Genomic DNA, 26854 nt, shown 5'->3' with positions numbered 1-26854 from the left:
GGGACCAGAGCCCTGCAAACCACGGAGCTCTGCTCACAAAGCTCTCTTGGTCTCCAAGCAAATGCTCTGGCTTCTCTATCAAATGGGTCCTGCAATCTAGAGAAGTGAAATGGACTGTTTTGCAAACCATTCTGATGGAAGGAGAAAGGAGAGGAAATGGTTTATCCCAGTGGACGAAATAAAGGAGAAAAGAAGAGGAAGGGCATTCCCGACGAGCTCTTGAAGGAGAGCCACCTATGCTGAACATGCCATTTCAGAGTTACCTGTAAGGGGCACTCTGCCTTTCCCCGGTGGAACGCTTTGCTTTTAACTTTTGTTGTCTTATTTCATTGATGATAAATATTTCATTGAAATAATAACGATACCTCACATTACAGCACGTCGTATTTTACAAAGCACTGTAAGATATCTTACTTGATCTTCACAATGACCCTGGGATCAGATCAGTATCAGTCCCATTTACAGATGAAAATGCGGCCCAGAGGAATTAAGGATCTTTTTAGGTCACACAGCAGCTTGGTAACAGAGCTGCAACACAGTCAGGCCTCCAAACCCCAAATCCCGTAGGGAGCTCAGATTTGAAATCAGACAGAAAGAGAAACCACAGGCAAGTCAAGGAATAAAAACAGGCTCTTGGGAGTAACAGACTCTTCCTGCCCCTTACGAGAAAATTATAGACTAGGAGAAACATTCTATGCCACCTCAGACAGAAACTGTCCTCGTATACTGGAACACAGCTGAATAAGGGCAGGAAATCCCCTTTAAAGACATCCCACGTCTGCCCAGCCACAACCTTCAATGCCGCTAGACCTCTAAGGCCCTGGGGGACAGAGGACCTCTTTCTTCTCTGTGCCCTCAGGGCCCAGCCCTGGGTCTGGCACAGACTAGAAACCACTAAGTTTCTACCTCCATTACAGTTTCAAATCCATCTACATCTTTCAACTCCACCTCACCCTCCAGTCCTCCCCAGCATCAGTCATCTCCCCCTAACTACTGCGACTGCCTCCTCATTCTGCTCCACTCTTGCCTCCAGATCCATTCTCCACACAGCAGGCACAGCCTACATCCCCAGGCCCCTGCCTAATTCTCCCAACCTTAACCTGCACTCATTTCCCTCGTCCTTACCCCTCTATGCTTTAGCCACGCTGGCCTCCTTTCAGGTTCTCCAACGTTCCACATGCTTTCCTGCCTTGGGCCCTTTCACATGTGTCCCTCTCTCTACCTGGATTCTTCCTTCCCAATCCACAGCACCACTCCGCCCCCGCTCCTGCCTTAGCTCTTAGCATAACTGACTCCTCAAGTCAGTCTAAACAGCACCTCTTCAAGTAAGCCTGCCCTGACCACAACCTCCTCCTCGTCCATCACTCCCCATTTATTTCATAACCCTCCTTTTTGTCCTCGTAACACTGTCCACCTATCAACTTGCCCAGTGCCTGGCAGATATTAGCTGCTCACTAAATATTGGCTGACTTCATGAAAAATTTATTGATGTGGATTGAAGGCTCGGCTCAAATGCTACTGTCCTCCACTTTCTCAGGCTTTCCACAGCATGTCCCTCTCTTGGGGCACAGAATCATGAGTTAAGAGTTACCTGAGTCTTTTTTCTTATCAGATTATGAGCTACTTATAAGTCGTATTTACCTTTGTGTCCCCCCATAGCACCTCGCATAATGCCTAACATATGAAAGGTTCTTTACCAGTAGATGAATTCATGCATCCACACAAGAAAGTACAAATGGCTGCAGCGCTATTCAACGACAGATAATGGTTTCTCCTCCCCAAGGGACTGCAGCCCAGAAAAGGAGTACCTTTGAAATTTGCAAACAAACAGAGACTCTGCCCAGGAAGAAATTAAAATTAGAGCTAAACTTGAAATGCAATGGCAGTGTGTGGGTGAGGGGATGGCGGACAAGCATGTACTGCTAATGAGAGCTCTCACAGGCAAAAACCTTCTGGTGCCAAACTGGAAATGTGTATCAGAGATCTATAAAAAGTCATGCCCTCTGACCTAGCCACGCCTTTTTAAAAACTCAGAGCAGTGAAATCACTTGGTGATGACTTTAAGTGTTTTTCTGTACTGTCTAGTTTTCCTTCCATGAAGATCCTTTAATTTGTAGTCAGAAAAAAAAACACACGCACAATAAATGTTGTTAAGAACAAACCAAGAGAAAATCCAGTGGTGATTTTAGACAACAAAATCGCCCATCCCTGTTTCCTTACTACACCTGGGACTGCAGAGTCAGGGTTCGCTAAGGTGGGGCCACTGCATTTCATGAAGAGTTCCTTGCTTCTGTCTGAAGCCATGGGGCATAGGAAGGTACCAGCCGTGAAAGCTTCGGCAGGGGGCAGCCCTCACTTCTCCCTAATACAAATGCTGGTAAAGCTCTGAGAGTCAGGAAACGGAGGGAGGTGTGGAGGTGATCAGCCAGCTCCAGAGCAGGTCCTCCACCCACTGGACACTGATCCACTGTAAGGATTCATTCACCTGCCTGTCTTCCCTGGTGCACTGAGAACTCCGCAAGACCAGAGGCTGTCTCATCAGTCTGCTCCTCTAGCCTCGTGCTTAGTACTCGTTGGCCCTCAGTACAGTTTACTGAATGTTAGAGACCACACCTATAAAGCACTAAACATAATGACTGACTCAGGTCCCTGCGACATAATAAGAATGCATTAGCTAACAAATACTTCATTTCTTTAGTGCCCTGAAGGTCCATTATTCAATTTGGAAAAGCCAAGCCGAAGACCAGTAATTTCTTGGAAGATTAGAGACTTCTGTGAAATAAAATCAGGAAATGCTGGCTTCTTCCAGTAAGAGTGGACACATTTTCACCTGCAATTTGGAATCACTTAGCATCACGCAGCTGACTGAAACTTCTAAAGAAACCACTCTTTGAAGGAGCACTACTCAAAGTTTTCACAAGGCATTTCTGAAAGATTTCCAGGAGGTAGTGAGCTCAGCCTTGGGTCATGATTAATGACTTGTTTCCAAGAACTTTAGATTTTCCACATCTGTCTCCACTTAGGATCACTTCTGGCCCCTCGTGAAAACACTCAGCAGAGTTAATTGGGCGAGCTCAGCTCCTTGTCACACTCAGAAAGTAACACCTGCCACCAGCTTCTTCCTTAAGTGGCTGGGCCAGGGTCCTCTGTCCCAGGAGAATAGCACTCACTTCTGCTTTCGGCCTCAGTGCCTGACTGGGTGACAGGAAACAGCACTGACACTTGGTTCAAAGAGCCAGCAGGGCAGCTCCAGGGCCCATCACAGGGGGTTTCAACATTGATGAGTTGAGATGACTCCAGCTTCCTCATACGAACCCCATCCTATGACTGAGGGAGCAGGTGCCTGTGTACACTGGCCAACATTTTCTTTCTGGAAACCATCAAGTGGCTAACCCTGAGCATGTATTTTTGTGCCAACTAAAGAGTGTTATGAGCTCTACCCTATTTCATCCTCGTGGTACCCCTGTGAGGAAGGTATAATTGTGACCCCCACTTTACAGAAGACAACCAGCTTCTCTGAGAGGAGGTCATCCATCCAGGAAGTCTGAGCTAAGAGGTGGTGAGAGCAGAGCTCTTGTCTCCTACATTCCCCACTTCTCATTGAACTCTAGACAGTCTAAAGTGACAGAGACTGTCGACACCAACCAGCCCAGGGGTCACAAATGCAAATACCCAGAGGGTCAAAGGGGCAGGCAGGAGACTAAAGAGTGCAACAGACTGGGTAAGTGAATGGTGCAGAAGGTAACTGGAGGACACACCTGCCTAAAGGCATTCAAATTAAACAGAAATAAAATCCAAAAGCAGGTACCCTTCCTTCCTTCCAGAATATCACCTCCTCACCACCACCTTAGGAAGAGGAATGACTTTTCTAATTAGCCAAAGTCTCAAGATCCTGGAGGACTGGGGTGAGGCAGAGGTGAGACCCGGGCCTTCCACTGCCCATGACCACGGGTGGTTTCATGGCAGCAATGGTCCACCTCCAAAAGGCTGAGTTGCTGGGGAAGACCATAGCTCTCAGATATGCCAAGGGGGCTTTGAGAATCCTCCTGTTAACTAATCTTAATTCAAACAAATAGTTTTTAAATACTGCATCCTCCTGAGGGTTAGGGTCTCTGATAGCCTTTAAGATAAAATCCCTTAAATTGCCAAGACCTGGAACTTTGGAACTCAAAATCCAAGGTTTGACAACTTCTTTTGCTTTTCTCTGTATTCCGGTTCTGGCCATCCTTTCCCTGCAGCAGCGGAGGCCAAGTCTCAGTGAAGGAAGGTGGAGGGGGGGCAAGTAGAGATTTTCCCTCTCTTTTGCCAAGGTAGGAACCAGGATGGTGGGCTTTAAGTTAAAACCGAGTATGATGTGTCTCCTCTGTCCCTAGGGGCCAGGCTTTCTACCAGGTAATGGGGTGACAGCGACAGACGAGACAGACTCACAAGAGAGGGTGCACACGGTCTTGCAGAGACACGGTGAACTAAAGTTAGGCCAGTAATCACGGAAGCACAGCTCAGATAAATACGAGGAAGGCACTGAGGATAATACGGGAAGATAGAGTGGAGATGCCCCCGGTCAGTGGAGTTAGGGAATGATACTGACCACCTCGGTATGTAAAAGACTGAGCATAACGTGGGGCCTGGCCCTTACAAGGTGCTGAATACTGTTACTTCTTTTTCTCCTCCCTCCCTGTTGTGTGCACACATGCACACACACATCACACTGAGACCTTCTCCTTCTGCAGAGACCCAAAACCGGACAAAGCTATAAAAAACTCAGAAGTAACTTAATATTGCCTGTTTTACGTGGAAGGGGTTCAGAACAGGCCTCCCAAGATGTGCCACTTCGGCATGTGGAATATTTCGAGCTAAAGGCAGCTGAGACCCTATGGGCTCAAGAGAACCTCCTGCCTCTCCCTTAAAGAACTGAAATTGGAGCCTTGCCCATAATAAGAGTTATCTCCAGAAATAACTTTTTATGACCTATCTGTACGGCAGGGCCAACTTCTAATTACTGAACATCTGCTCTGCTTATCGTCCTGTGAATTCCCCTCCTCCCCTCTGAAGCCTCAGGCCCCATCCCATTCCTTAGTTCATATATACGTCCTCTACCTTTCTGTCTCTGAGTCTCTCATGTATGTGGGGTTCCTGTATGTACACAATTAAATTTGATTTTCTCCTATTAATCTGTCTCATGTCAATTTAATTCTTAGAACAGCCAGAAGACCCTAGAAAGGAAGAGGAAAATTTTTCCTCCTCCACAACGTCCTCTTTTAAGTGTCTTAAAGGTACCAGTTTTTAGCCACTACAGGATACTGAAAATCAACAGCACTTTGCTCCTCAAGCCCTGAGGGTTCTCCTCAAAGGGGCCAGAGATATGGATGGTTCAAACTTTCAAGATGAATTTGGAAATATAGCGATCATCTAGTTTCACCCCCTCATCTAGGTACAAAAAGGAAACTGAGGCCCAGAGAGTGTGAAACCATTGCTCAGTTCACATAGTATCCTTTGGTAGCCCTTCTATTATATGGTGGCTCTTTGTTTTTTAAAGCTGGAGTCTTTCCCCTTTAACTAGGAGTTTTCAACTATTTTTACCTGCTAGCAGGGGAGGTGGGTCACACACAGCAGCTAGAAGCCATTTACCTCAAGCCACGTGAGAACACCCACCCAGTACCAGTTCGACATCCTGAAAACAGACCCCAACAAATAAAATGCGCGAGGGCCTACATGTTCTGTTTATTCTCTAGGCATAAACAGCAAATTTTAAAAAGAAAGTAATAAAAACATCACAAAGCCAAAGTTAAAGATTTCCAACACTTCTTTCCATCTTGGAATTCTCCATGCAGGTACTGCAGTACTGGGGTATATGTGATTAACTTCAGGAAATCTAATCATATGTGTATCTTAAATTTTTTTTTTCTGAGGAAGATTAGCCCTGAGCTAACATCCACCACCAATCCTCCTCTTTCTGCTGAGGAAGATCGGCCCTGAGCTAACATCTGTGCCGATCTTCCTCTATGTTATATGTGGGTCGCCTGCCACAGCATGGCTTGATGAGTGGTGTGTAGGTTCGTGCTGGGGACCGAACTGGTGAAGCCCAGGCCGCGAAAGCGGAGTGCGCAAATTTAACTGCTACGCCGCCGGGCTGGCCCCTGTATCATAAATTTAAAATATCAATTTTATATTTATGAGGGGAAGATTAGAGGGAATTTTCACGTTCAGAGACATTTCTCTCTAGAATATTCAAAATTTTTTCTACCATCTTTGTAAACAGAAGAAAAATAAAGGTTTACAAACACCAATTTCTAAGGGAGTATTTATTTCTTCATCTATATTTGGGGCAAGGAGCTGCTTTTAAAGCTCTAGATAATCTGTCAGAGTTCTCCGGGTAAAAAAGGAAAAATGCATTTGACCGGAGCCCATCTGTGAGACTTGAGGCTCAGTCTCCAGCCCTAGGCAGTTTCAGACAAAGTCATAATTTCCAGAACAATAATATATCATAATATAAAAATAGACACTTTGTGACCAGCAAACTGGAAAGCAAGCTCTCCAGAGAGCTCTGCCTCCGAGCTCTGCTTCTCCCTGGGGGTGGGGACCAGCAGAGGAGAATAAAGTTCTACTTACAAGAGCAAAGTTTCTTCAAAGTCCAGTGGTCCTCAGTCAGAAGTGAAGGCAGAATTCAAGAAACCTCCCTTTTGAGGGTAAGCAAGATTAGCAGAGCAGGCCGGTGGGGACAGGCAGGATTCTCTCTCACCCTTTATCTCTCCCGCTCCCTCCCTCCTTGTCTGCTAAATGAAATGCACTTCGAGGTTTTAGTGGGTGTTTCCCACGTCTCGGGCCAAGTCAGTCCCCATTTGTTGTAACCCAATGCTCAGCCTGATGATGTCAACCACTCAGCTCCCTTGCTCAGTTTCCACCTCTCCGTCCACAGGAGAGATCCATTTCCTTTGCACAATGAGCCAAGGGGGCTGTAACTGCATCCCAGGCCGTCACATTTGCCTAACATCCTTCCTTCAATTTTTAACAGGCAGCCTTAGTGACAAAAGGCTTCCTATCCACTCACTGGGCTCCCGACGTAAATCCCTTTGCCTTAGTCATGCTGACTGTAGGCTATCTAGTTTGCTTTGCTGAGTTTTAATTCATTTCTTTGGTGTATAACATAGTAGTTAGGGTGGAGATCTGCACCCTCACCCAACCCCACCACGCCCCACCCCCATCTCTTTCTTCCTGCCCAATTTTCTGAGTGAATTTCTCCATAAAGTTTCCTAGGTGCATGCTGAGCACAGTGCATGAGTCTGCCCTCCACTTACGGGAGATGACACACCCCCGTGCAAAAGGCTGGGAAAGAGCACTGGTCTGCCGCCTGGGGAAGTGGGTTCCGGTCTTGTTCACACTCCTAACTGAATGAATGGCCTTAAGCAGGCCACCTCTCTCTCTGGACCTCAGTTTCCCCATCAATAAAGTGATGGCTCGGCGTCTCCACTTCTGAAATCCAGTGACTGAGAAACTTACCAACAAATGCAACATAAGGAATTTTACTAAAAGTTGGCTAACTATATGCTTGAGGGAGGAAAGACCCTGAAGGTGTCAGAGGCCGCTGCTCAAGATGCCAGGCTCAGCCTAGCTCCTTCAACACCCTTTATGGTGGAGCTGAACTGTTTCTCTGGGTGAAAACCCCAAAGAATTCACTGAACCAGTCTGGGGGACATGAAAAGAGGCAGCGTATACTGCTAGAAAAGATAAAGCAGCAAGAGAATTTAACTGTCCTTAGGGACTAACATGGAACAGCAGTGGTTACAAGAGATAATAACTACAGTCGTGCGTTGCTTAACGACAGGGATACATTCTGAGAAATGCGCCGTTAGCCGATTTTGTCGCTGTGTGAACATGAAAGAGAGCAAGCACTTACACAAACCTAGATGGTACAGCGTGCTACACGCCTAGGCTCTATGGTAAGAATCTTAAGGGACCACTGTCATATATGTGGTCCATCATTGATTGAAACGTCCTTTGCAGCACGCATGACTGTAATCTCTTGCCATTTGTAGAGTACTTGATGGCAAAGCCATGAAACATCTCTGCTTTTGTGTACAGTGGATAGCAATGTGACATGCAGCGTGATCATGAGCATCAGTTTGAAAGCCAGAGATGTGGATCTGAGTCCTGTGTGACTTAACTTCTCTGAACTTTTTTTTAAACTATAAAATGAAATACTAGGGCCTCCATTTTAGGACTGTGATAATTAAATAACACATCTAAGGGAATTGAAAGTATTTGGCCCATAGTAAGTGTTGATAGATGGTAGTTCTCACTGTTGTATATAATCTCCTTTGATTCTCATTTTAGGCGAATTACGTACCCAGGGGTTGCATTATTAATCGCCTTTTCCAGGATGGGAAAATGAAACAGAGAAGTTAAGTGACATGCCCAAGGTCACACAGTTCAAGATTAAAGGGCTAGATTTGGAAACTGAGTCTTTTAACTCCTATTTAGCCCAGCACACATGTCAATGCTGCTGCCAAAATACTGTGTGGCCTGAGGCAAGCCTGGGCTTCGATCGCCCCTCCCCCAAAGAGGCAGCTCTGATTTGTCTTAAAACTACTTAGATGGGAAGCTGGGACTAGAACTCTATTAGGGCTGGGGCTGGAGCTCTATTAGGGCAGAAAAAGTTATTTATAGGTGGGGGTAGGGCTGGGGCAGTTTGTGACCTAACAAGAATTTTAATTAGTTCTCAGAGAACTGTGATGCTAATCAGGAAAGACCCAAGCAAACCGGCTATATATTAGGAGGGATTTCGCCAATCTGAAGACTTTCCTACAAATTGGTGTGGGACTGTAATGGAATCAAAAGAACACCAGCCTAGCAACCCATGGAGACGAGGTTCACAGCCTGGAGAGACCTGGGTCTCCTTCCTGTCCCTAGACTTGGGCAGGTTAACATCTTTGCGCCTTGCTTTCCCAAAGTAAAATGGGAATAATCACATTTACCCTACAGGGTTCTCGTGTGCATTAAGTGCCTGGCACATACAGTAAGTTCAAAAATACATGTAAAAATAAGCTGGAAGATTCTAAAGTAAAGACATCATTTTCTAATTCTGACTCAGTGTCACCATCCTCTGCCCTAAGGATGACATGACAATGAATGAATAAGTTCAAGAATGCCGAGAAGCCAGAAGAAGGGCCTGGTATTTCTCTACAATGTCAGGATGAATGAGGGACAAAAGGTGACTGAGAGCTATCAGGCATGCTCTCACCTGGAGCTGGAGCCATCATTTGGCTACACCTTTATTCCAGAAGCCCAAGTGGGTGTCAGGAAATGAAGCTGGGCTCCTGACAGCTCGGTTTACTGACATCACCCTCAGTGCTCTGAATCATGTTTTGTTACTTGAATAAATAGTAAGGAGCCCATTCATAAACACAAGGATGGTTTTCTTCAACAACACGTATTTTGTAACACTTGCCATGCAGCTTGAATAACTGTACATCTGTGACAGGACCCATGAACAGAACCGTGACAACACCAGCATACTCATTTTGTCTCCTGACAATGGTAGCTGCACTTTGTGGACTGGGGCCCTGCTCTGTGCTGAGCACTCTGTAAACATACTTCAGGCTTTCTTTACAACGATCAGGAGCAGGAGGGGTTATTAACATTCTCATCTTTCGGTCATGGAAGCGGACGTATGCAGAACCTGCCCACAGGTCCCTGGAGTAAGTGACAGGGCCAGTGCTCTGAGCCAGGGCTATCCGGGTCAGGCCTGTGTCGCCCAGTCCCGTCCTCCACTGCCTTTTAAAGGGTTTTCCTGAAATTTGACAGTTCTTCCCAGACAGCAGTATCAGCTCCACTGGAGGAGAAGGGAAACTGGCTGCTTCAGGGCGCAGAGCTGGTCTGAGGGGCTCAGACAGCCCCTCTGCCACAAAGCTGCCCTAATTCCCACCGGCTCATTGCTCATCTCCAGTCTGGAAGGGGTGTCTCCTGAATTTCCTTAGTGCTTTATCTGTTTCTCTCTTTAGAAATTTATCCTTTTCTCCTTTGAGGCATATTTATTTCTGGGCTGATCTTATTCTGCTGCTAGAATTTGAGCTTCTTAAGGAAAAGATGTGTCTAATTTACAAGCATTTTGTGCATGAGACACTTATTAAAATAAGGAAATCTATAAATAACGTAAACTTTTATTGCATGTTTACCATACGCCAGATAATATTCTAACTGCTTTATACAAATTACCTCATTTCATCCCCACAAGGAACCATATGAGGTAGGTATATTATCATTTCCACTTGACACATGAGGAAATTCGAGACCCAAGTCAACTGGGTAACTTGGTCACCTAGTAGCTGACAGCTATCTGTTGAAAGGAGTGGATGAATGAATAAACTCTGGCCACCACCGCCCACCTTCCAGGCCAAACAGCTGCTACGAAGCGTCATGAGCTTTCCACCCTATCAAAGGTGGGCTCCAGTTGTCATGCCTTTTCAAACTCACTTACCCACCGTGCCACACAGCTAGAAGGTCCCCAGATTTTCTAGACACGATTAATTGAGAAGCATATTGACTGAGACAAAAATAAAAGGTTTTTTCTTTCCAATTATAATCATAATTGCTTATTGTAAAAAACAGGAAAATACAGAAGAGCAGGAAAAAAGGGAGGAAAGCCATCCATCACCCTACCACCCAGAAATAAGCAGTTCGCCTTGCGGGGTGTGGACCCAAAAAGAACCACACCAACACTCAAAGCAAGGTTTTGAAATCAGACGCTTAAGTCATTTTTGGGGGGGAGGAAATAACCCCACAAAAGGTGACAAAGAAAAGTCTGATATTGGTTTTTGGTTTGGGAGTACACCTGGCTGCTTTTAACAGGGTGTGACGTCCTGAGGCTCCATTCCTGGCCCCCTCGGACAGCGGCTGATGTGACTGACAGAGATCCGGCAGGAGAAGAGGGGCCTGATCACAGTGAGTATCCATCCAGAAAATGGGTGAGTGGATGTGCAGGATACCACACTGCCCCTTCCTGCTTTTTGTGGCCTTCTTGAGACCTGCTCCCCACCAGCTGGAGAGAAGCTTCAGATTGGGGCAGTTATGGGAGAGATGGAGCTCCACGCGAGTCAATTTTAAACAATCTTAGATTGGTTGGTTTTTACAGCTGAAAAGAGCATGTGGTCTCCTCATTTTTGAGGTGAGGCATGCCAGGCCCAGAGAAGGCAAGGGATTCCCTGACACTGCACAGCCTGGGTGCTCTAACAGTAGGAAGACCTCCTACTGGTTCCAGGCTCTCCCTTGCCACTGCAGTCTGAAACACAATCTGAGTGGCCCTTCCTTTTTGTCTTGGTTAACTCCTGGTCAGCTATCTGATCTCAGACTGAATGTCACGAAGGCCTTCCCTCTGAGCCAAGCTAGCTCCCCCTGCTGTCTGAGTCCCATGACACCCTCTTCCTCCTCTTAGAGCCCTTAACACACGTTACTGTAAATACACATTACATGTGTTTCCCTGCCAGACTGTAAGCTCCATGAGGTCAACATGTCTCCCTTGTTCACTGGTATAGAGTAGGAAACTCAGTAAGTATTTTCTAAACACACACACACACACCCTCCTTGGGTAATTCGGTCTGGGGTAAAGTGTGTTTAAAAAAAGCATCATGTCTTCTAAACTACAAACCAGGCTTTCCCTCTTGGGGGTAGGATCATTAGAGAACAAGAGATTTCATTTCAAATAATTTCTAAAAGAGAGAGAAAGTTCATAGAAGAATGATGACAGACAGAAGCTGAAGTCCAGAGCACAGGGACAAGAAAGCAGCAGGGGGAACGGTAGACAAACTGCCGTATGGAAGCCCAGGGAGGCTCTGGGCTTGGAGATGGCAGGTATGAAGAGGACTAAGGAAGAAGGCTGAAAATCAGGGGATGCACGGAAGGTCTGTGTGAGTCAGCTCCCCGCCCACCCCTGCAGCACACAGAGGGTCAGCAAGCTCTGCAGAACCCCAGGCAAAGACAGGAGAGCTCCTGAAAGAAATGGAAAGATCGGCCTGGGATGATCCAGGGCATCTAGTGAGAGACCAGGCAGCCCTCTTCTGACTTTTGAAGGGCCCTCAGTTGAACTCCTGCTCAGGTGGCCTAAAGCAAACTGCACCCTTCATCGTGGTACGGAGAGCTTCCAGCAGCTTCCCAGGCAGGGGCAGGGCCTATGGGGCAAACAGACAACCAATTCCAGAGGAAACCAAGGCCTATCGCCTAAAAGAAGTCTTTCATTATTCATTACGAATGGCAAAAAAAAAAGCATCAGAGGGCATCTGAGGAAAACCAACAGCATGACAAAGACTAAAATCAAGAGAAAATTGACCCTATAACGGAAAAGCAGCTTTGAAAAAAATTCTTATGTCTTCAGAGAGATTCTGAAGATACCGTGCCCATAAAACATAAAGTAAACTGACAAAACTGGGCTCTTAGAAATTAACAATATGAATACTGAAATTAATGATTCAGTAGAATGACTGGAAAGTAAGAAAAGGAAATCTTTCAAAATATAGGGAAAAAATACTCACAGGATAAAAAACGATCTTGATATAGAACAACAATCCAGGAAGTCCAATGTCAGACTAAACAGGAATTCCTGAAAAAGAATAGAAAGAAAAAAAAGTACAATAGGAAATTATCTAAGAAATAATGAGGAAAATTTCCCAGAGCTGAAGGAAAACCGCATCTTCAAACTGAAAAGTTTAAAAAGTGCTGAGAAGAGATGAAAAGAGAGTCCCCTAAACTTTCAGAGTTCAAAAGGAAAAATCCCACAAGGTCCTAGAGAGACAAACAGGCTGTTTCAAAAGAAAAGACTAAGACTGGTGTCAGACTTCTCAGCAGCAACACTGGGGGCCTGCAGACAACGGAGCAATGCTTTCGAAGGGAAACATTCTAAAGTAAAATGACTTGGAGCCTAGATTTTATACTCAGCTAGGCAATAAAGACATTTTCAGACATACAAGGACTTAGAACAATTTATCTCTCACGCACTGTTTTCTCAGTAAATTCCTGAAGAATACCTTACCTAAACGAGGGTTTAAACTCAGAAGTAGGATTTGAAAAACAGATCTAGGAAGAGAGGTGAAAGGAACACTAAGGATGATGAGGAAGGTTCCCTGGGACCTCGACTGACCCGCAGGCCTAGAGAATGCCGGTCTGACTAGAGCAGGAGGGTGGAAGGCTCCAGGAAAACAGAACGGACGGGCTCCTTAGTGGGTTTGCGGAAAACCGTATGGAAAGTCTACGGGAAAGTGTGGAAAGACTTACCAATAAGGAACAAGGAACACTAGCATATTAAAGAAGAAATTATTAAGTCCGGGAAAGACAGTCACACAGAAAGGAAAAATAATCAGAACGTTAGTGGCTCAGCAGTAGACAATATTTACAATGCCATAACACTGTAAAACACTAAATGCTGACCTAACCAAAAACTGTGATATGGGGAGAAAAGGAGCAGTGTTGGGTGGGGCTGTGGTGTTTCTAAAACAGCAAAAGCCTCATGTACCACCCCAGGAGGTCAATAGGTCACACCAAAAAGTGATGAATAATCAAAGAGCAGTATGGTAGTGTCTGGTCTTTGTTTGGATCTGATTTGAACAAAAAAATACTTGAGTTAATTGGACACCTTTGCTAATAATAAGGAATTATTAATTATTCTATGTGTGATAATGGTAGTGAAGTTATATATATATATAAAAGGAGTCCTTATTCTCTTAGAGATACATGCTAAAGTAGTTACTGATGAAATGATATAATGTCTAGAATTTACTCCAAAAGTATCTAGTAGCAGGAGGAAAATGGCTGCAGGCACAGACGACACAAGATTGGTCATGATTCTTGAAGGAGGGTAATGGGTGGTACACGAGGATTCATTATACTCTTCTCTTTAGTTTTGCATATGTTTGAAATTTTCCACAATACAAAAACTTTTAAAGAGAGAGATTGCTGTATAAGCATATTATTTAAGATATACGGAGAAAAGTACTGGAACGAACAGCTAACAGGATCCAAAGCATATGCTCTCGGGAGCAGGACAGGCGGGAAGGGAAAAGGGGTGGGGGCAGGGGAGAGCTGTTTTTTAGCATAAGTTTTTAATGATATTTGACTTTAAAAATAACAAAGCAAAACTATCTGCACACGCCATTTTAACAAAAACAAAATTAATTTTAAAAAAGAAACGGAGGGAACATTATTTAGAGAAAAGGAGGTAACCACCTAAAGAGCTAAAAACAGAAAAATTACATGGCTGCCCCAGGGTGAGGGGGTGAGTAGGAGACTGATGCCTTTCTGGATTTGAAGACGTTTTGAATGATGTTCACGTATTACTTTTATTTTAAAAATGCTTTCTATGATTATCAGTTCTTGCCATCAGCTTTGTGCAGGACCTTTTGCTAATCTTGACACCTACAAATGGAATGTTTCTCCAGGTGAAGAATCCTAACCCTCCAGAGTATCTTCATGTTAAATGTAGTAATAACTACTACTGCCATTCTTGCCTGCCATTCATCAGTGCTTTATGGTTGTTATTTCTAATCTCCTGCAAGGCAGCTTTTGCTGTTCCCATTTTACAGATGAAAACATGGAGGCAGAGAGACGTGAGCCATTTGCTTGAGGTCAGAGAGGAAGGCCAGGCTTGCGAGACTCTCTCCACTACCCTACCTCTCCCACAGTCCTCTAGTTTGGTATAGTCCAGAAAGGACTTTTATATAATTTCCTCATCAACTCCATGAAACAGGAGAGACAAGATTATCGTTACTTGACAGATAAAGAAACTAAAGCTAAGAAAAGTTAGGCAACTTGCCCAAGAATCCAGGTTTCCTGATCCTTAATCCAGTACTTTCAATCATTCCTTATCATCTGTCCCCTCACAAACAAAATGTCGAGTTATTCACGACCTCCTCACGGGCATTCGCCATAAGAGTCACTGGAAATGAATGCAGCTGAAGCAGGAATTTTAAAAACAGAGACTTATTTTTGCCAAAGGAAATATAGTAATAAACCGTGGAACGTCCTCAGTTGCTCTAATGCCAGCATTTGCTTGCGTCCTCAAAGGGGCTCTTGAAATGTCAGCAGCCTGCCGCCTGGCATACCGCACATCAGCGGCTGGCACAGGCAGCTTGCAGCAGTTCTGACAACCGGTGCCGGCTCCAAAAGAAAGGAATGAGCCATGCATGCTTCTGCCCTAAAAAGAGAATGTCTGTGTCTCCTAACATCTACTTTAGTCGATGGCCATGTGGCTCCAGGGCTGTTACAGTTGCCAGGAATCCTAGATCAGTGCTACTCTGGAGCAGATAAGAGTCTGTAAAGCTGAACAACAGGCTGGGTAGGATGGGAGCCAAAAGTGGGGAACTGAAAGGCCTGAATATCTGCTCCCCGGTCACCTCAAGCCCTGGGTAGCTGACGGCTCTGCCTGGAAGAGAAGCAGCCAAGAGTTGGGCACAAGTGCCATGAGCACGGTGTGAAATGTTGCTTCCTGGGCTGTTCTGGCATCTGAACAATGGCAAAGCAGCAGCTAGAGGGAAGAAGCTGTTTACTTGAGTTCAAACTATTTATAGCACCAGCAATCTGCACATATTTGGATAACCAATCTCTGGGCTTCAAGTGAGCGTGCTTTGCTCCTGGACAATTTCACCCAACACGTTCCCTCCCTACACCACCCCCAGGCCCCCTTGCTAACACATGTTGCCCTCAGGATGTTTAATTTAAGTTGCTGAGTTTAAAAAGATTATAAAAATAAATCACATTTTTAATCCATTTGTCTAGGAGTTTAAACTACATAGTATCATTTCCTGTAAGGCTCGAATCAGAGATTAAATTCTAATACATGTGTATTCTATAAAAAATACAACTGAAATAAAAACAGCATCTGAATGAGGTCTATAACTTAACATGTACTAGATTGTTGTAATGATGCTGAACTCCACTCAAGACCTACAAAGAGAATGTTTCTTATGACAGAGTTTATGTAGGATGATAGAAGCCTTTACGGAACAGATCCACAAACAATATGTCATCATATACACGTTCCAAACAAACAAAAGAGGTCTTATTCCCACTGGTTCTGGGGCAGAGGCAGCTGTCGTGTCCGGTGCTCAGCAATGCCCTCTCCTCCCTGCCGCCAACTGCACGCCATAGAGGAGAGGGGTTTGACGGTAGCAAAAAGATGTGCAGAGCCTTCCGCACAGTTTTAACTCACAGAAGGTATTACACTCTTGCCAAAAAATTCGTTCAGAAAAACCAGCCTACCTCTAAAAGCTGCCTTGTTTTTATAGCAAAAGCCATGCTGATCAGCCACCTCCCCTAAGCCAAGCATTGCCTAACTTGAAAGGGGAAAAGTGGTTGTTAATCAACATGTATATTGGCTAAAATGTTGGCTTTCAGTCCTATCACACAATGCAGGCAGGAAATGGCAGAGAGAAAAAGGGCAGCAGGTGAGAAGAAAGGCTTACCTTGTACCAGGTGATGCTGCACAATTAATTTAGGGAGAGGAAACAAGGGATTCCTCAAAGCGACTAACTTGTTTTCTTATCTTTTCCCTTTGCTAATGAAGCTCATTAGAATACAAACCAAGGTCTCTAAGATAATTTCGATAACCCTACTTTTTAAAATTAGGAGAAAAGTGCTGGTGAGGGTGAAGGAAAGCAACATGTCTATACAGAGACGGAATGAAAACTATTTTGGAAATTGCTGCAGGTCAATTTGTCAATACTACATTGACCAAAACTTTCAATGCATGTAATCTTTGATCCCACGATTCTACTTCTAAGAATTTAAAGAATATCCTCATCATTCAGACCTTGGCTAAAATGTCACCTCTTGAGAAGACTTCCCCAACCCACCCACCTTAAGAGAACCACCATCTATCACATCACTTTAACTGTCTGCACAGCGCTGCTATTCCTCTTGTTCATTAATTTGTTTACTGCCTGCCTTTCACAGCTGCTTCCCCCTTCCCACACTGAAACGTCAGCTTTATGAGAGCAGGGACCAGGGCTAACACACCGTCCTTCCTTTGAGTTGGATACTAGCTAGGGACGTTACACGCATCCTCACAACCATATGAGGTTGCTATTATCATCCCATTTTACACATGAGCAAACTGAGGCACAGTTTAAGACTAGTGAGCGGCCAGCAAGTGGCAGTGGGAATGTGAACACTAGAGACAACAAAGCCCATGCTCTTAACTACTTCTCTCAAAAAGAACCAGAAGTTTCAATGTGCACAGGTTTTGACCAGGAAATTCTGGTTTTGGAAATTTATCACATGGAGATAATCGGACAAGAATATATAGTCAGATACATCGTTATTGCAGATTGCTTACGGTAGTAAACTGGAAATATGTTTAGGCGAGCCAGCCGTCAGCTGTAAGCCTCAAGTTTACTTTTTGGTAAACTTTTTGGCCCCCATCTCAGAGACTCTGAGGATTTAATGAGACAATGCACAGAACCTGGCTCGTAGTCAGTGTGTTGCTGTTGTTGCTATATGCATTTAAATCTGTAGGCTACACAATATCCCGAATGGTTAACAGAGGCTATTTCTGGGCAGCGGGATTATCGGGGGGGTTTCATTAACTAAATTGTGTACTTCCATGTTCTAATTTTTATAAGATGCACATTAATGTTATACTCATCAAAAATAAACATATTACTATTTTTTAAAAAAAGGATAATGAAAATAAAACTGGAGGAACTTAGAGGAGAAACCTCAGTTTATGGGACACCGAAGAAAACCAGTTCAGTTGATCTCAAAATAAAAATGTTCCTCCTCTTTTGTTCTATGTAAGAAGAACTTCAATGTGCTTATAGGTCCAACCCCATTGCAAGGGCCCACATTCACAGTGAAATGAAGGAGATTTTTAATAAGACTATAGACCTACAGAATTTATTAAGACGGCTTCATGAAATTTGAGAAGACGCTGAAACATATACACAAGGGGCCGGTCTGGTGGTGCAGTGGTTAAGTGTGCACACTCACCTTTGGCAGCCCAGGGTCTGTGGGTTTGGATGCTGGGCATGGACCTGCACATTGCTCATTAAGCCATGCTGTGGCGGCATCCCACAAATAAATAGAGGAAGACTGGCACAGATGTTAGCTTAGGGCCAATCTTCCTGACCAAACAAACAAACAAGACACATATATACAAAAAGAAAAAATATTCTTTATGATCACAACTGCATTCCGAAGAGAAAGGCTCCTATCAAATAAAAGGTTGCTGATCACCTTTTTGGGTTCAGCCATGCAAAAAACAACAGAAATAAAAGCTGAAGCTTGCTATGTAGCTCTGCAAAGAAAGAAAGAAGAACCGGATTTCCAGGGGAAATCTGTGAGGAATGAAAAAAGGAGAGGGGCAAAGAGCCAGGAAGATGGATTTTCTGCTATGTGACCCCTTTCTGTGACTTCCAAATCATCAGCAAGTTAAAAATAACACTCAGAAATGCTCTCTGGGAGTGTATTCTTTGTTCTTGATGGAAATCAAGGAAAGGACTGAGTTTCAGTTCTCAGCTGACAGGCTGACAAACAGAGAAAGAGGACGCAGAGATGACTAGGGGAACATAAGCCACAACTTCACCCCCACGGAGTCTACAGAATCTTGGGGAAACTGTGGACTTCCACAGGACATGAAACAGGGGTCAAGCTGATCTGATCTAGATCTTAAAGTGCTAACTATCTGGGTTACATATAGTTTATCAAGTGGGACCAAGGAACAAAGTGGTATGTGTGTGTGCAAAAGTAAGCTGACAAGACTACTTCGCACCACTGAAAAGTTTTTCACAATCTGTGCCATGATTCCTACTCGTTTTAGGTCACATATTCCTTTGAGAATGTGACGAAAGCTAAGATCTTGCTCTTCAGAAAATGGATATCTTCAAATGAATGTAATTCCAAGGGGGCTATGGAACCCCTGAAGGTCATCTCTGGGTCCATTTCAGGTCCACAGACCAAGTTCCAGAACTCTCGCTCTAGGGAAACTGCAACAGTGATGATGGACACTGCCGACATTCACTCATTTATAAACATTTGTTGGACCACACTGGATTCTGAAGGGATAAAGATAAATGCAGTGTGATCCCTGTATTCACAGTTACAGTCAACTGACAGAAGGAAATAACAAAACAGCCCACCACACTAGCATGAGATAAGTCAGACTAGACATTTCAGGCTAACCTCACCCCTTGACTTCCTTTTTGGCTCCAGGACTCGCTAAGCACAAATGAAACACCACGTGGAAACGACTGACATGAATACTGAGCAGAAGCAGAGGAAAGTACCAAGGGCCAGGATGCTGGTGCCATTTTAAATAGCCAGCCTGCTTCTCTGTGGACTTTTGATTTTGTTGCGCGTCTGCATAAAAATACCTCAAAACAAAACAAAAAGACACCAAACCTACAGTTCTTTTCTCTAATAAGCAGGAACCATGGATTTTCTTTTTAAATGACACTTTAAGAAAAAGGAATTAACAAACTGAAAAACTGTTCTGAAAAACTCATCTACGTAAGAGAAGCCTGCAGTCTACACCGCTTGTTTGCACCGTTAGATCAGCAAATATTTATGAGCTCTGAAATAATAACGACGTCTCAGACTTGCCTCGCACGGGGGACTCTCACATAGATGGTCTCCTTTCTTCTGCAACACATATCTTGCTGTAAGTGCTCATGTCCCCATTTAATAGAAACAGAAATGGAGGCAAAAAGGGGAAAGTGACTCGCCTAGAGTCACTTATAGCTTGTAAGTTCTGCAGCCAAAATCAGAATACAGACTGACCTAGCTTTTCCTAAGCTTGCAGGGAAACACGACAGTAATGACAGAAACAGGAAGGTCATGGAAGGTGGGGGCAGGGATAGAGAGTGGTGGGAATACGTTCATGCAGCACTGCCAACACAGGGGCGTTGAAATCAGATGGACTTGAGGAAAAATCCTGGCTCCATCCTCCACTTACTAGCTGTGTGACCTCAGGCAAATCACTTAACTTCTCTGAATTCTGGTATCTCATTTGTAAAGTGAAGAAAATAACAGTGTCTATCTCATTTGAATGTAGGAAGGTGGAGGGAAGAAGAGGAGGCAGTGTGAGGCAGAGGGGTGCTAATTCCTTCATCTTTCACAAAGGGGAGCCAAGAGATAAAAAGTGAGGACATTACGACTGCCACTTCAGCCAGTATGATGGACTAAATATCCGGAAACCTTCTTCCCAAAACACCTCAAGCGATGGGCACCATCACCCTAGCAAACACAAGTGCGTGCCTGAGCTTCAACAAGCAAGCATGGGAAATCTTCTGAGGCCAAAGAAGCAGCACAAATCCGGTGAGATAAGAAGCACCCGAGCCTTTAACGACATCTGCAAGTCTAATCATACACGGCTACTTATCAACGTTAACTGTCTCAAAAGACTAACGAAGAAAAAATATGTGTGTGTGTGTATATATCTTATTTAGAATTTTGGAGGTAATCACCACAATTAACTAAAAACCATTAAAGTAAAAAACAAGTGGCTTTCAGGAGAAAGACTGAGTAAGTGGGAGGGAGATATTTTTACTTTTTTCTTTATATCTTTCTGTTCTATCTGGATGTTTATTTTTGTGTACATGTATTACTTTTATAGTTTTTGTTAAATTGGCAAGGAAAGAAGGTTGGTGGAACTCTGCCATCAACCATAATAAACAGTAATGGAATGGATAACATAAATATAAATTTCAGAAGGAAAAAAAATCAGTCTTACGATGGCTAGAATAAGTACTCTGGTTTAAATGTGCCTTATCAAAGATTTCTTTTTAATGATGATACCTAGTGTCATGGAGATATGGGCAAATGTAGGTGAGAATGGAAAATGGTACAACATCCTAAAAGGCAATTTAACAACACATACTGAAATCCTTAAAAATCTACATGCACGGAGGATATATGGGAATCCCTGTACTTTCTGCTCAATTTTGCTTGAACCTAAAACTGGCCTAAAAAATAAAGTTACTAATTAAAAAAAAAGTGTGCATGCCCTTTGACCCAGTCATTTCACTTCCAAAAATTTATCCTAGAGAAACACTTATGGATGTGTGCAAAGACTTGACTCAAGGTTGTTCACTTCAGCACTGCTTAGAATAGTGAAAAACTGAAAACAATCCTAAAAGTCCACAATTAGGGAGTGGCTAACGAAACTTCAGTACATCTAGAGAATGGAATATTATACAGTCATAATAAGTGATGCCATAGAAGAACAGTGAATGACATAAAAAAAATAGGCTCCTTTTAATGTTAAGCTTCTATAGTAGGGACTCTTGATGCTTGTAAAAGGGAAAATAGTATTTACGTAAAAAATGGATGAAACTATTAGCCAGTAACAACACAGGTGATTTTTATTTTCTTCTTTTAGTTTATTAGTATTTTAAATTTTTTCTGCAAAGCATTATTTGTGTAATAAAAATATAGTTTTAATTCTATAAAAAGAAATATAAAAAGTTATTTTTATGTTGCTTTAGACAATATATACCAAGTGCTACAAATATGTACATACTCTGACTTACAAGTATGAGAGACATTTATAGCAGTTATAACAGGGGAAAAATGGAAACAATCAAAATATCAAACACATGTGGCCACCATAAATGGTGGAGAGACACATGAGCCACACTCTGCCAGCCGAGCACAGTCTCCAGGGCCCTGCTCCTGCCCTCTACTCCCCTGGCCTGGTCCAGAAGGTGTTTTGCCAGCCTGTGCCTGGCACAGGAGGAGGCACTGAGGCCATTCTGACACGTGGAAGATGCACAAGAACACAAGCCCGAAGAAGATCTATATGAGGAGCAGGGAGAGAAGCCCTTGAAACGGCACCTGAAAGCAGGAGGAAATGAAATCTCCAAGTTCCGTTCAGGCACTGCAGCCAGGATTCAGGCCACCTGATGACAGGAACGATCATGACAAGCATAAGCACACAGAAAGGAAAAAGAGAAAGAGGGGGAAAGGTAGGCCCCTTGGGGAAAAAGAAGGAAAATAAAATAAGAGAAGAAAAAGGAGGATTTTTAGAAAAGCAAGATGGAAATGACAGAGCATGAGGCAGGATCCTGTAAGACGGAAATGCCTTGAACAGCCTTGGAGCTCCTTAGCCAGAGCCCTCCTTCAAAAGCTTTGATGAGACAATCACAGAGAAAGGACCTCGGAGCTTTCTTTGCATTTCCCATGACTGCTCCTGGCAGCTCAATGACGACTATACATCCAGTGGATTTTAGTATAATGAAAGATTAGATCAAGAACAAGGCTATCAGTCCACAGAAGGTAATTTCAAACTAATGTGCATCAATGCCATGGTTTATAACAAACAGAGACTATTTATTAAAGAGCAGCAAAGTCTCAGATGAAAATTCTTCACCAGGAAAAAATTCCAGGCCTGAAGCAGAGCAGTCTACAAAACAGAGCAGACTTGCAAAAGATAAAAGAGATCCTCTCCTCCCCCTCAGGAAGGGCAAATGCTGTTGGCCAGAGATAAGAAGACTCTGAAGATACTTATGTGGAAGTTTCTAAAAGTCTCAGTAAGGAAAACAAAATGAAAGACGATACACTCGAAGATAAATTTAAACAACAAATTAGAAAGAGCACAAAAGCAGACCAGCTGCTTCTGTTAGAGGAACTGGAGGAAGCTGACTACAAAGCTCCTTAATAGTCAGCGTGAATCTGAAAGAAGAAAATCAGATGGAACAATAACACTGGGACTTCTCCATCCCTCCATCAGAGGATCCCATGATAGGAGAACCAAGGCTACTGCCTTCTAAAATGGGAGATAAAACCAGAAGACTTCAGCGTGGACTGAATATATTACATGGGTTCAAGGAAGAGAAGAACAAACTTATACCTGAATCACCATCCCTACAATTCTTACGCACTCAACTACTAACTCAGGTTCACGTGCCTGATGCGCAGTAAGCCAAGCACTGGACATGGTGCTTGGAGAGGAAGAAAGTTTTATTTGAACTGGCCAAAAAGAGAAGGTGAGAAAGCAGGAGGATAGGTTCTCTCAAATTCGCCTTCACAAGAGAAGAAAGCAGGGGGTTTTATAGAGCTAAGGGGCTTGGCAGGAGGAGTTTCAGAGAAACAAAGGGGTAATCTGTGTTTCTTTCACCCCAGATAACCCCTGGGCAATCTGACTTCTGGGTGTCAACAGCAGCAGGAGGCTGGTTATCCGGCGGTTGTAACCTCCTTGAAGGCATTCTTTTTCTTCTGCAACAGAAGCTAATAATCCTTGTGACCCTTGAGTCACCCCTCAGGCTACCCAAGAAAACAGCAAATTGACAAGATTAACTTCTTTTCATCTATGGCTGTGCTGGGAACAAGGCCGAAAGGCAATCATGTTCTTATTAAATATTTACACAAACTCTCAGGTACCTGGTTTCAACTCCATATTTGCAAATATCAGCGAGGATGATTCTGATTTAATTGACTTAACTTACATGAAAGACTGATCTTCCAAGTACTCTTCAGCATCCATTAATTTCTAGCCATCGCCCAAGATTATCCATATCTTATGGTAGAGAGTTTACTGGACTTCTAACAACTGAATCTTCTATGAGCTGGACACACCATCATCTGAAGATGAGGACTAGAAATGACACTTAACAGAGCAAAAGGCAAAAAAATAAAATTAATTAACTACAGAAACAGAGCCGATAGCCTCTTGGGACTCCTGCAGTCAAGACAGGCTCACAGCACTCAATGCACAAATAAATGCTGGCACTCCAGTTGAGGTTTTTAACTGAAGGGGCTGGACTGTTCCAAAGAAACCTTCGTGAAGACATCATATTACTCAGGGAGCTGCAAGCGGCCAAATGAATGTCTGAGCACTGACTCCCTGTCCCAGTCTCTTAGGAACCTCTTATGCAGACAGTATCTCCTTGAACAAGTAACTGATCATCTTACTGAACTAGCACAGCAAGTAACTCGATCATCTTACTGAACTAGCACAGCAAGTAACTCGTGTTGCAACTCCTCAACTCTGCCGCTGTCATGCAAAAGCAGCCAGAGACAATGTGTAAACAAATAAACATGGCTGTATCACAATAAAACTTTATATACAAAAACAAGTGGCAGGCCATATTTGGCCTGTAGGATATAGTTTGCAGATCCCTGTGTTAGAGGATGGGATGCTGGTAGTCAATGACATGCAGTGTTGAAAGAGTTTTTAAAATAATCACCTATGGTTATCTGAAGCAAAGTCCACATTGAAGGCAAAGCTATTTCAAACTCAGTGGTTGCTACTATAGAGTCCATGAGGGGTGTGAGGACTACAAAGATCACGAAATGGGCCAACTGCATTTAAGAGCACTGGAGACCTTAAAGAAAATTATAAGCTCATATTATAGGGCTGTCTTGGGGCACAGTTTCTGACGTCGAATGTCTAATGCCATTTGTGCTGAAGAAGTGAGTAAAGGCAGCAGTGGAGTTTTCTCCAAAACAATCCCCCTTAGTGTAATTGGGCATTTCTCATGGAAACATTGTCCCTGATTGCTTTGTTTCCATCTGTGTAACATTCAAGCCCAGATCTATCGACTTCCTGGGGACTCTGTACCTTTCTGCTTAAATCAGCTAGAGCAGATTTTAAAATGCTTCCTTTTTGGGGGGTGGGAGGGGAGATTAGCCCTGAGCTAACATCTCCTCTTTTTGCTGAGGAAGACTGGCCCTAAGCTAACATCCGTGCCCATCTTCTTCTACTCTATATGTGGGACACCTGCCACAGTATGGCTTGCCAAGTGGCGCCATCTCCACACCTGGGATCCGAACCAGCGAACCCCTGGCCGCCAAAGCAGAACATGCGAACTTAACCGCTGTGCCACCAGGCCGGCCCCCTGGCTAGAGTAGATTTTGTTTCTTGCTACTAAGAATGTTGACTCTTATAGTACCCAGCACAGTACATTATGATTACTTCTTATATTTGTCTCCCTTGGTAAACAGTGAATGTATTTTATTCAACTCTGTAGCCCCAGCACTTACCACAATGCCTTGCAAAACAGAAGACACTTAATAAATGAGTATAGATGAATAGACACATCAGAAAAAACTCACAAACACATGAAAACTATTGCTTTAGTTAGAATGGTGAGATGAGTAATTTTTTTTGTTTTTGTGAGGAAGATTAGCCCTGAGCTAACTGCTGCCAATCCTCCTCTTTTTGCTGTGGAAGACTGGCCCTGAGCTAACATCCATGCCCATCTTCCTCTACTTTATATTTGGGACGCCTACCACGGCATGGCTTTTGCCAAGCGGCGCCATGTCCGCATCCGGGATCCGAACCGGCGAACCCCGGGCCACTGAAGCAGAATGTGAGAATTTGACCGCTGCGCCACCCGGCCGGCTTGAGATGAGTAATTTTTAAATGATGTTGTAATGTACTTCCTTACGTGCCCAGGTCAAAGTTAGTACCATTCATCCAAGACCAACTAGCACAGTAGTATTCACATCAGGGACCACAAGTCCTAATGAAGAAAAATGATTGCTAATTCTCTTTATTTCCAGTGACAAGTTTGAACTGAGTTACAAAGGTTTGACAGGTTTGTACATTTATGTCTGGAACAATGACCAGAACATGAAATCGTGATCAGGAAAGTGTGTTTTCTACAAGAGATTTTCACATACTGAGGTACATGGGTATCTATTTGGGTTCAAAACGGACTCGAACTAAAAAGCCTGACTTTGGCCTATCAAACACTGTACACCTGCTTTAATGACTCACGAAGGCTCTCTCTTAAGATAAGAACGCATCCTTCCTCTCCTAACCCGTATTAGTAAAGCCTATATTCGTCCCTTTTCCAACATCAAGGTCATGTTGACCTGCAAATCTGCAACTGAATGCCTCTTTAAAACTTTGATGAATATGTGTCCTGGGTGTGTTTAACGTACGCTCTTTGTTCTAAAGATATAAGACTGTACTGAAAATCATACTTATCCAGAACGCTTTCTTCCTTTCTGGAAAAGGCCTTCCTGGGTTACACTCCTCAGTGTGGCTCAAGTAAAACCTCTCTCTCATCTACAGAATGGTTATTGGTTATCTTGTATTGACAGCTCACAAGTCTTATAAAGTAATAAATGAACGGAGAGTTACAAAAAGTTAAAGAAAGATCACTGGATTAAGATAGACTTGGCATCAGGCAAACAAAATCAAAAAGGATCGTGCTCTGAAACTGATGATCGTAAAAATAATGGCTAAAATTCACTACAACTCATGCTATATCACAATTTAGAGAAAGCTTACAAATGAAACAAAGCTGTGTCCTTTCATGACATCAGAAAACAGTCACTTTAAAATGGAACAAAAATGAGATCAAAATTGTAACACGTCATGCGGCCTATGGTACTGCAGTAATAGAAAGTTTTGGGAAATGAAAAGAAATATTGAAAAAGGACTCATTTTAAAACTATTTTCCAGGGCCCGCCCAGTGGCGCAGTGGTTAAGTGTGCACGTTTCACTTCTTGGCGGCCCGGGGTTCGCTGGTCAGGATCCCAGGCGCGGACATGGCACCACTTGGCAAAAGCCATGTTGTGGTAGGCGTCCCACATATAAAGTGGAGGAAGATGGGCACGGATGTTAGCTCAGGGCCAGTCTTCCTCAGCCAAAAAGAGGAATATTGGCGGCAGATGTTAGCTCAGGGCTAATCTTCCTCAAAAAAAAATAAATGAATAAATAAAAAGGAAAAAAAAAAACTATTTTCCCCACCTTGTGTGGGGAAGAGGAAGCTCTGTCTTCGGATGCTCATTCCAATTCTTTTGAGTGAAAGGAATTCCATACCCTAAAAGATGGTCAAGACTCTTTACCAGATCCCCTTTCCCCCACAGTCAAAATCACTCTCTCCACCTGCCTGAGAAAGGTGAGGTTAATAAGGAGAGTCTTATA

General features: G+C 43.6%; 1 protein-coding gene across 3 annotated transcripts in view; it reads right to left on the bottom strand.

Annotated features, from left to right (window-relative positions):
- The window catches only part of PKIG (cAMP-dependent protein kinase inhibitor gamma), an 81589-nt gene that overhangs the window by 26421 nt on the left and 28314 nt on the right, over positions 1-26854 (bottom strand). The window contains exon 2 of one of the 3 annotated variants that reach the window (XM_044748525.2): positions 12522-12589. The exons of 1 other annotated variant lie outside the window; for it this stretch is intronic. The gene's annotated coding sequence lies outside the window, so the exon portion shown is untranslated. Of the gene's footprint in view, positions 1-6609; positions 6816-12521; positions 12590-26854 lie in introns of those variants that run through there. One more of the 3 variants, XM_014845909.3, reaches the window with a different exon arrangement.

This window comes from Equus asinus, chromosome 15 (assembly GCF_041296235.1).
Source record: "Equus asinus isolate D_3611 breed Donkey chromosome 15, EquAss-T2T_v2, whole genome shotgun sequence".
NCBI classification, from domain to species: Eukaryota; Metazoa; Chordata; class Mammalia; order Perissodactyla; family Equidae; genus Equus; species Equus asinus.
This window is presented reverse-complemented; position numbering and strand designations above follow the sequence as displayed.